General features: G+C 46.4%; 1 pseudogene; it reads left to right on the top strand.

Moving 5' to 3' along the window:
- Positions 1-217: 217 nt before the first annotated feature.
- LOC136154320 (phosphoethanolamine/phosphocholine phosphatase-like) lies at positions 218-930 on the top strand (annotated as a pseudogene).
- The last annotated feature ends 10,498 nt before the right edge of the window (positions 931-11,428 follow it).

Genomic DNA, 11,428 nt, shown 5'->3' with positions numbered 1-11,428 from the left:
TGGGGCTCAGGAGAGGGGATAGGATCAGGTGGATGTTAGTGGTGGAAACAAAGCCACCTGGCTGGGCACCCTCACATGGACCTTGTATGGTGGTCAGGAGCTCTGGACCGACAGCTGGAGGCCAACAATCCCTACAGGTGGTGCTCAGGGTGATGTACTGACAGTGAGCGGGTGTTTTCCAGTTGCTGGCCTCCGATGCCTGCCTAGGGACAGCGGGATGGCTGCGCAGGGCTCAGCGCGCTTCTTCCTGACCTTCGACTTTGATGAGACTATCGTGGACGAAAACAGTTCCCAGAGAGCCTGCGTGCCACCTAGCGCGAAGGCTTCTACAACGAGTACAAGCAGCGCGTCTTCCAGTACCTGGGTGACCAGGGCGTGCGGCCGCGAGACCTGCGCGTGCTCTACGAGTCCATCCCGCTGTCGCCCGGCATGGGTGAAATGCTGCAGTTTGTGGCCAAGCAGGGTTCCTGCTTTGAGGTTATTCTCATCTCAGATGCCAACACCTTTGGCGTGGAGAGCGCGCTGCGCGCCGCCGGCCACCAAGGCCTGTTCCGCCGCATCTTCAGCAACCCTTCAGGGCCCGACGCTCGGGGGCTGCTGGCGCTGCAGCCCTTCCACTCACACAGCTGCGCGCGCTGCCCGGCCAACACGTGCAAGCACAAGGTGCTCAGCGACTACCTGCGCGAGCGGGCCCACGACCGCGTGCACTTTGAGGGCCTTTCCTACGTGGGAGACGGCGCCAACGACTTCTGTCCCATGGGGCTGCTGGCCGGTGGCGATGTGGCCTTCCCTCGCCGCGGCTACCCCATGCACCGCCTTATCCAGGAGGCACAGAAGGCTGAGCCCAGCTCCTTCCGCGCCAGCGTGGTACCCTGGGAAAATGCCACCGAAGTGCGCCTCCATCTGCAACAGGTGCTGAAGACGTGCTGAGGACGCGGCCTGCAGGGGGCGCCCAGCGGGAAGGGGGCCAGGGGGCTTGGGACAGGGAAAGACAAACCTAGTTTTATTAGTCCCTTTCCCTTTCGTTTTGGTGGGTCCCTCCAGGAATTTCGGGCATCCGGAGCTCGCCCATTTGGGGGCTGGAGGAGAGAGTTCGGAGCTGTCCCCATCTATGCAGTTAACCCAGCTTGGCTGTCTCCCGCAGTTCCACTGCAAGCGAATTCTAGAGTTTGGCCCCACCAGGGTGGTGCGCAGACCCAAGCAGGCAGCAGTGTTTTCCAAAAATCTTGCCCCTTCCCAACTGGGGGGAAGAGGTTGCCTGGCAGGGTAGAGAAGGAACATCTCCCACTGTGTTGCATTAACTGTTGCCTTGGGCCGCATGATTTCCTTCCCCTAGACTTCTGTCAGGGGGACCCAGGTCCTGAAATTCCTCCCCCCGCCCCTTCAGCCCCAGACTCCCCGCGGAGAGGTGGTGCTCTACACCGACGCCAGTCTCAGGCCTAGGTCTTGCTTTACCTTCGGTGACCCTACACTACACTCCTGCCTCCCCCCCACCCCCCACGCACGATGTCAGCGTCCCCACAGGAAGAAATCCCAGAGGGAACAATCGCCTCCTGGTGGTGGAATGAGGTAGCACACTGTCCAGGGCTCGGGTCCCGCCAGCCAGGGACCTCAGAAAACGCGACCACGTCTCCTCCTCGCACCCCAGCCTCTTCTATGCAGCAAGAAACCAGGGACTGAACCAAAGTCGTCCCGCCGACTGGACCCTCTGAACCCCTCCCCTCCCGAATGGAACAGAAAGCCATGATGATTTAAAAGCAGAGCCAGTGAAACCCAAAAGAAAAAAAAAAAAAAAGAATAAAGGGAGAGGGTTAAATTCAATAAAATTAGACATGGAGAAGTAACTTGCAAGTGATATCACAGAAATACACAGGATTGTAAGAGAATACAGGAAGCAAATATTTGCCAATGAAATGGACAACTTAGAAGTAATGGACCAATTATTCATTTCAGTTCAGTTCAGTCGCAGAGTCGTGTCTGACTCTTTGCAACCCCATGAATCACACCACGCCAGGCCTCCCTGTCCATCACCAACTCCCAGAGTTGACTCAAACTCATGTCCATCGAGTCGGTGATGCCATCTCATTTTCTGTCGTCCCCTTCTCCTCCTGCCCCCAATCCCTCCCAGCATCAGGGTCTTTTCCAGTAAGTCAACTCTTCGCATGAGGTGACCAAAGTACTGGAGCCTCAGCTTCAGCATCAGTCCTTCCATGAACACCCAGGACTGATCTCCTTTAGGATGGCCTGGTTGGATCTCCTTGCAGTCGAAGGGACTCTCAAGAGTCTCCTCCAACACTACAGTTCAAAAGCATCAATTTTTCGGTGCTCAGCTTTCTTCACAGTCCAACTCTCACATCCATACATGACCACTGGAAAAACCATAGCCTTGACTAGATGGACCTTTCTTGGCAAAGTGATGTCTCTGCTTTTCAATATGCTATCGAGGTTGGTCATAACTTTCCTTCCAAGGAGTACGTGTCTTTTAATTTCATGGCTGCAGTCACCATCTGCAGTGATATTGGAGCCCCCCAAAATAGTCTGTCACTGTTTCCACTGTTTCCCCATCTATCTCCCAAGAAGTGATGGGACCAGATGGCATGATCTTAGTTTTCTGAATGTTGAGCTTTAAGCCAACTTTCTCACTCTCCACTTTCACGTTCATCAAGAGGCTTTTTAGTTGCTCTTCACTTTCTGCAATAAGGGTGGTGTCATCTGCATATCTGAGGTTATTGATATTTCTCCCGGAAATCTTGATTCCAGCTTGTGCTTCTTCCAGCCCAGCATTTCACATGATGTATTCTGCCTATAAGTTAAATAAGCAGGGTGACAATATACAGCCTCGACGTACTCCTTTTTCTATTTAGAACCAGTCTGTTATTCCATGTCCAGTTCTAACTGTTGCTTCTTGATCTGCATATAGAGTGGTACAATTTTCCAAGTATGAACCAGAGAGAAATAGAAACTACAAAGAAACACATCATATGTACTGAAATTGAAACTCTGATTTAAATTTTCCATAAAACAGAAGGCCAGGACCAGATGACTTCAGAGGCAAATTCCGTCAGGCATTTGGTGAAGAGTCAATACCTATCCTTCAGAAACTATTCCAAAAACTTGCAGAGGAGAGAACACTCCTCAAACTCATCCTATGAGGCCACCATCACCCTGATACCACAAGCAGACAAATATACCACCAAAAAAGAAAGTTACAGGGCAATATTAATGATGAACATAGGCACAAAATTCTCAACCAAACAGTAGCAAACCAAATCCAGCAAGACATTAAAAGGACCACATAGCATGATCAAGTGGGATTCATCCAAGTGATGCAAGAATTTTTCAATATCCACAAATCCATAGATCTCAATAGATGCAGAGAAAGCTTTAGAAAAAAGTCCAACATCCATTTGTGATAACTCTCCAGAAAGTGGGCATAGAGGGGCCCTATCTGAACATTAAAAAGGCCACATTTCACAAACCTACCGATAACATCATACTCAATAGTAAAAAGAAGAAAGCATTTCTTCTAAGATCAGGAAGAAGAGAAGGATGGCCACTCTCACCACTTTTATTCAATATAGTACGGAAGATCTAACCACAGCAATCAGAGAGAAAGAAATAAAAGAATCCAAGTTGGAAAGGAAATAAAGCTGTCACTGCTTGCAGTTTGCATGATACTGTGCATAGAAAATCTTAAAGATGCTGCCAGAAAACTATTAGAGCTCATCGATGAATTCAGTAAAGCTGCAGGATACAAAATGAATGCACAGAAATCTCTTGCATTTTCATATGCTAACAATGAAATTTCAGAAAGAGAAATTAAATAAACAATCCCCCTTACCATCCCATCAAAAAGAATAAAATGCCAAGGAATAAACCTAAGGAGACCAAAGAGCTGTACTCACAAATCTATAAGATGCATGCACCCCAATGTTGGTTGCAGCACTATTTACAACTGCCAAGACACGGTAGCTACCTAAATATCCATCGACAGAGGAATGGATAAAGAATATGTGGTACACATATACAGCAGAATATTACTTAACCATAAAAAGAATGAAATAATGCCACTTGGGGCAACATGGATGGACGTAGTGATTGCCATACTGAGTGCAGAAAGTCAGAAAGAGAAAGACAAATGTCCCTTACATGTGGAACCTAAAAAATTGTACAAATGAACTTATTAACAAAATGGAAACAGACTTTGAAAACATGATTACCAAAAGGGAAAGGCAGAGGTAGGAAAGGGATAAAGATCCTAATCTATAACATCCTAATGAGAGATGTTCAAGATGATGTAAACAGACGGAAAGAAATATTATATGCTTGTGAGGCCAAGCATTTACAACTAGCCTCTGCTTTACACTTCCTAAGGAAGGAGGCAAGTGGGCTTGAGTCCAGGTATTTACAGTCAGTCTCCAGCTTGCACTCTGAAATAGAACGAATAAGAGTAACTGGGTAAATAGTCAGGCTTTGTCTCCTGAGGACAATTTAGGACAACAGCTCTGGCAGAGACAGAGGGGCTACTCTCTGTTTGAGTAAAACATCAAGAGGTCACATATGTCCCGTTCTCAGGGCAGGAGAGACACTGCACATGGGAAGAAAGGCTCCTTGGGGGTCAAAAACAAAGGGGCCCCAACCCATAATGTGTGACGCCACGTCTCCCCCATAGGTCTCCGGGCTGGCATGCATCTGGGAATAGAGATGCTCATGCATGTTGGGGAGGGTCCTAGGACAGGTCAGGTGTGAGAAAAGAAACAAGATAACTGGCCAAACCTAAACAAAGACCCAAAAGGACTGTCCTATAAAAATGACTTAACTGCCTCTTACTGCACTTCTCCTCAGTAGGACAGATACCCACACATTTTTCTCTTCAAGTGTGTATCATTGCCTTCTCTGTCTTAACTAAACAAACTGTTTCTCTATGTGCTCTCCTACTTGTTGTGCTGTGTCTCTAACAATAAACTCTGTACCTCTTTTTTTTTTTTTTAACAGATTTTGCCTCCTTGAGAAATGCATTTTTCAAAGGGGCAAACTTAAAGCCACAGCTCACTGCTGCCTCTCTGACATCACTTGGATTGGAAGAATCAATATTGGAAGATTGACTATACAACCCAATGCAACCTACTGATGCTATTGAATCCCTATCAAATTACCAATGGTATTTTTCACAGAACTAGATCAAAAATTCCCAAAGATTGTATGCAGACACAAAAGACCATGAATCGCCAGAGCAATCCTGAGCGAGAAAAATGGAGCTGGAGGAATCAGGCTCCTGGACTTCAGACAATACTACAAAGGTACAGTCATCAAAACAGTATGCTACTGGCACAAAAACAGAAATGCTGATCAAAGGGACAGGATAGAAAGCCCAGAAATAAACCCATGCACCTATGGTCAATTAATCTCTGACAAAGGAGGCAAGAACATACCAATGAGAAAAGACAGTCACTGCAGTAAGTGGTGCTGGGAAAACAGCTGCACAGAAAAGAATGAAATTAGAACTTTCTCTAACATCATACACAAAAATAAATTAAAAATGGATTAAAACCTAAATCTAACACAAGACACTATGAAACTCTTAGAGGAAAACACATGCAGAACACACTTTGACATAAATTACAGCAATATGATTCTGCATCCACCTCCTAGAGTAATGAAAATAAAAACCAAAATAAACAAGTGGGGCCTAATTAAACTTAAAAGCTTTTGTACAGCAAAGGCGGTGGGGCGAGGGGCTGGGGGAGACTATAGACAAGATGAAAAGACAACCCTTAGGATGGGAGAACTCTTAGGGCTTGCCCTGTTAACATCTTTCATATATAACATACACCAGTGTCAACTGTAGTTATCATGTTGTACGTTACAGCCCTCGTACTTATTTGTCTAATAACTGGACGTGTGTCTGTTTGGCCCACCTTTGTCCAATTCCCCTCCCCCACACCTACCCTTTGGTAAGTGCAAAGCTTATCTCTTTTCCTCCGCATCCTTGTTTGTTTGCTTGCTTGTCTGTTTTGAAGCGTAATTGACCTACAACACTATGTTAGCTCCTGGTATACAATACCGTGATTCTATCCATTTCAAAATGTTCAACACTGTAATTCCGGTTATGATATGCCACCAAACAAGGATAGGGCATAGTTATTGACTCTGTTCCCTACACTATGCCTGTCTCTTTTTCTATCTGATTGCTTTAATCTGCTGACCTCTTAAGGTTAAATGCATGTTAACCACCCCCCATTTTTACTCCTCTCCTCGCGTTTACTGTATCTGACATCATATTGTTCACCTTTTTCTTCTGTGTATCCCTTAACTAAGGGGCTTCCCTGGTGGCTCAGTGGCCAAGAATTTGCCTGCCAATGCAGGAGACATGGGTTCAACCCCTGGGTCGGGGAGGTCCCCTGGAGAAAGAAATGGCAACCAAATCCAATATACTTGCCTGGAGAATCCCATGCACAGAGGAGCCTGGCGGGCTACGTCCATGGGGTTTTCAAAGACTCGGACATGACTTAGCAACTAAACTATAGCAATGCTCCCTTAACTACTCACTGCGGATACAGATGATTTTACCACTTTTGTCTTTTAACCTTCCCATTAGCTTTGTAAGTGAGTGATGTGCTACCTTTACTGCATATTTGCCTTTACCAGTGAGCTTTCTCCTCTCATCATTTTCATGTTTCTAGTTGCGTCTTTTCTTTTTTGCTGGGAGAGGTCCTCTTGACATTTCCTGTAAAGCTGGTTTGGTGATGCTGGACTCTTGTAGCTTTCTCCTGTCTGTAAAACTCTGGCCTCTCCTTCAAATCTGAGTGACAGTCTTCCCAGTAGTGTCTTCTTGGTTGTAGGCTTTTCTCTTTACCGTTTCACATATATCATGACACTCCCTTCTGGCCTGCAGTGTTTCTGCTGAAAAATCCCTTGTTTGTAACGTGTTGCTTTTCCCTTGCTGCTTTTAATACCCCTCTGTAGCTTTACTTTTTGCCATTCTGATTACAATGTGTTTTGGTGTGGTTTTCTTTCTGTGTAGGGCTCTCTGTGTTCCAGTACCTGGATACCCATGTCTTTTGCCAGGTTAGCAAAGTGTTCGGCTAGTGTGTCTCCACATATGCTCGCTGCCCCTTTCTCTCTTTCTCCTCCTGCTGGGACCCCTAGAATTCAAATGTTTCTATGCTTGACCTGGTCCCAGAGGTCTCTGAAACTGTCCTCATCTCTGTTTATTCTTCCTTTTTTTCTGTTCAGCTTCAGTGATTTCCACTATTCTGTCTTCCAGCTTCATGATCCGTTCCTCTGTGTCTTCTCACCTACCATTGAAGTATATTATTATTTCACTTATTGTACTCTTCATCTCCGTTCGGTTCTCCTTTAGATTCTCTGTTCTTGGTTCTTTTCAAACTTTTTTTAATTGTAGGATAATTGCTTTAAAATATTATGTTGGCTTCTGACATACATCAACATGAATCAGGCATAGGTATACATATATCCCCTCCCCGTTGAACCTCCTTCCCAGCTCCCACTCCACCCCACCCCATCCATCTAGGTGGTCACAGAGCACCAGGTTTGAGTTCCCTGCATCATACAGCAAATTCCCAATGGCTACTGGTTTTTCATATGGTAATGTATGTGTTTCGATGCTACTCTCTCCATTTGTCCCACCCACTCCTTCCCCCACTGCATTCACAAGTCTGTTCTCTATGTCTGTGTCTCCACTGCAGCCCTGCCAATAGGTTCGTCAGTACCACCTTTCTAGATTCCATACATATGTGTTAATATACGATAATTGTTTCTCTCTTTCTGAGTTACTTCACTCTGCATAATAGGCTCTAGGTTCATCCACCTCAATAGAACTGACCCAAATGTGTTTCTTTTTATGGCTGAGTGTTGTTCCACTGTATATATGTACCACAACTTCTTTATCCATTCATCTGCCAATGGTCATCTGAGTTGCTTGCATTTCCTCGCTGTTATGAATAGTGCTGCAGTGAACACTGGCATACATGTGTCCTTTTCCATTATGGAATCATCAGGGTACGTGCCCACTAGTGGGATTGTCGGCCCTTAGGGTTGTTTATTCCTAGTTTTTTCAAGGACTCTCCATACTGTTCTCCAGTGGCTGTATCATTTACATACCCACCAACAGTGCAAGAGGGTTCGATTTTCTCCACATCATTTCTAGCGTGTATTGTTTGTAGATATCCTGATGACGGCCACTCTGACCGGTGTGAGGTGATACCTCGTCATAGTTTTGATTTACATTTTCTAATAATGAGTGCGGGGAGAAACAGCAATAACCTCAGGTACCCAGATGACACCACCCTTATGGCACACAGTGAAGAGGAACTAAAGAGCCTCTTGATGAAGGTGAAAGAGAAGAGTGACATAACTGGTTTAAAACTCAACATTCGAGAAATGAAGATCATGGCATCTGGTCCCATCACTTCATGGCAAATAGATGAGGAAACAACGGAAACAGTGACAGACTTTATTTTCTTGGGCTCCAAACTCACTGTGAACGGTGACTGCAGCCAAAAAAGATACTTGCTCCTTGGAAGAAAAGCAAAAACAAACCTAGACAGCAGAGCATATTAAAAAGCAGAGACATTACTTTGCCTACAAAAGTCCTTGTAATCAAAGCTATGGTTTCTCCAGCAGTCATGTAGGGACGTGAGAGCTGGACAAGAAAAAAGGCTGAGTGCCGAAGAATTGATGCCTTTGAAGTGTGGTGCTGGAGAAGACTCTTGAGAGTCCCTTGGACAGCAAGGAGATCAATCCAGTCAAGCCAAAGGGAAATCAACCCTGCACATTCACTGGAAGGACTGATGCTGAAGCTGAAGCTCCAATACTCTGGCCACCTGATGCGAAGAGCCGACTCATTGGAAAAGACCCTGATGCTGGGAAAGATTGAAGGCAGGAGGAGAAGGGGATGACAGAGGATCAGGTGTTTGGATGGCATCACTGACTCAATGGACATGAGTCTGAGCACACTCTGGGAGACGGTGAAGGACAGGGAAGCCTGGCGTGCTGATGTCCATGGGTGGCAAAGAGTGGGACACGACTGAGCTACTAAACAACAATAAATTCTATTGCATATAATCCTGCAAGCCTAAAACATTCTTGTCTCCCCACTATGAATCAAAATCAAATGAATAACCATAGCCTCCTGCTGACGTAGCTAGCGCTCGCTCCTACATTGCTGGCTAGGGGGTCCTAGGTGTCCCAAAGTTCGCCTTGTCCTGCTGGTGAGTGTGGCTGTTTCTGGGGGCAGCTGGCTGACATGCCAGGGTGACTTGAGGCTGGTTTGTCCTGCCGTTGACTGGGTTTGGGGCCCAGGGTGTCCTGGGGCTAGTGCCAGCTCACTGGTGGGTGGAGCTCTGTTTCTGTTCCTGGGTCTCTAGCTGCAGGGCCCTGGGGGCCCCAGGGCTGGTCTCAGTTCACTGTTGGGTGGGGCCAGTTCCCCACATGGCTGCCTGTGGGATCCTAGATGTCCCAAAGGGGGCTTCCACACACTGCAGTGTGGGGACAGATTGCAGAGCTGCTGGCTGAGAGCTCCAAAGTGTCCCAGACCTGGTGTCGACTTGCTGGTACACTGTGCTGGGACTCAGTGGCTCTCGGGGCTGGGGTGGGCCTGCTGGTGGGTGACCTATTTCCTGTAGTGCAGGCTGCAGGGCTGGAGTTACTCCGCTTGCTGTTGTCTGCCTGCTGGTGTGTGGAGCTGGTTCTTGGGTTCTCTGGCTTCAGGGCTCTGGAGGAGTCCAGGAGTTGGTGTTTTGGGCCATTGGTGGCTGGGGCTGGGTCCAGGGCATCCTAGGGCTGTTGCCTACCCACTGATGGGTATAACTGGTCCTGGGGCTAGTGATGACCTGCTGTGGGCAGGAACTAGGTCCCAGGGTCTCTGACTGCAGGACCCTGGAGTCCTGGCTTAATGCCTTCTTACTGGTGTAGAGGGCCAGTGTGGTATGTCAGGGCCTCTGATTGACAGGTCCAGCTCCAGGGACTCTTAAGACAGCAGGCTTGCTTGTGGGTGGGGCTGCACCTCTGCCTGGCTAGTAGCTTGTCCTGCCCCAGTATTATTGCCTACAGGCTGATGGGTAGGTCTGGGCACTGGTGCTAGTAAGTAGAGGGAGGATTCCAAAACGGCAGTGGCTAGTGCCAGTGTCCACGTGGTGGAAGGAGCTCCACAGAATGGCTGCTTCCAGGGTCGATGCCCCCAGGGTGAGTCCAGCTGCCTCGTGCCTCTCTGGGAGGCTCTCCAAGATCAGCAGCTGCCTCTGACCCAGGCTCCCTTCAAATTATTGCTTCAGCCCTGGGTCCTGGAGCATGTGAGATTTTGTATGCCCCCTTTAAGAGTGGAGTCTATTACCCACGGCTCTCTGGCTCTCCCAAAATTAAGCCCTGCTGGCTTCAAATCCAAAAGCTCTGGGAGATCCTCTTCATGTGAAAAAATACAATTTCATTAGGAAAAATATACAAAGTACTACTACACAGAATAATCATGAATCTCACAAATTTAACATAGATTGAAAACCCAAGAAGGAACATAGATATATTTAACACTTCCATTCATATAACTGTAAGTAGCTGTCAGCACTAACTCACAACATTATATATGTGTGTGTGTGTGTGTATAAATTTGTATGTATATATTGTAAAATCTTTGAGGAAAAGGGAAGAAAGGATGACACAAAAGGAAGAGTGTACCTATTCTCCTTGAAGAAGGAATGGGGCTAAGATAAGACAGGGCAACTCTAGGAGTGTTGGGGGTAGCCGACACTATCCCTTTCTGTGACTTGGGGATATACACTTCATAATCAATTATTAAACTCAACGCATATATTGTGACTTTTTCTCTATCTATCTTACGTTTCACTATAATTGGAGAAAAATATAATGCCTAAGGAAATAACATCCCAGTGTAAGATATTGTAACTATGTTCTAAGCAGAAGTACAACCAAAGTTACTTTCTTTGTTTATAACATCTCTAACTGAGCTTAGTAATCTTATGTCATCTACATTAATAGCTATAATTTTGAGAACTCATACCTTTTTAATAATAAAGTGATGCTTACATAATTATAATATCAATCACACTTTTTAATAAATAGTTCATATTTGGGTAGTACATTATCATCAGAATTTAATTGTGAACTTGTGCTGAAACTCACAGAAGTGATGTACTTGGATACAATTTCTCAGAGACTTCTCCCCTCCCCATCCACTTCCTCTCAGAGGGGGAGCACCAAGAACCTGAGAAAAAGAAATGAAGGCAAAAAACCCAGAGCGCTGCGTCTGCATTGTAATACACCGATTTGACCAGCCGAGGGCAGTATGGTTTAAGGCTGTTTGTGGGAAGGGCCAGATGCCATGCCTTTGGAGTCCCTCCTGTTTGTGATTAGTCTATGAAGCCCTGAGACTGAAGAGCTTATTTGAGCCAAC

Source organism: Muntiacus reevesi, chromosome X (assembly GCF_963930625.1).
Source record: "Muntiacus reevesi chromosome X, mMunRee1.1, whole genome shotgun sequence".
NCBI classification, from domain to species: domain Eukaryota; kingdom Metazoa; phylum Chordata; class Mammalia; order Artiodactyla; family Cervidae; genus Muntiacus; species Muntiacus reevesi.
The sequence above is the reverse complement of the archived record's forward strand: the minus strand, read 5'-3'. Positions and strand labels throughout refer to the sequence as shown.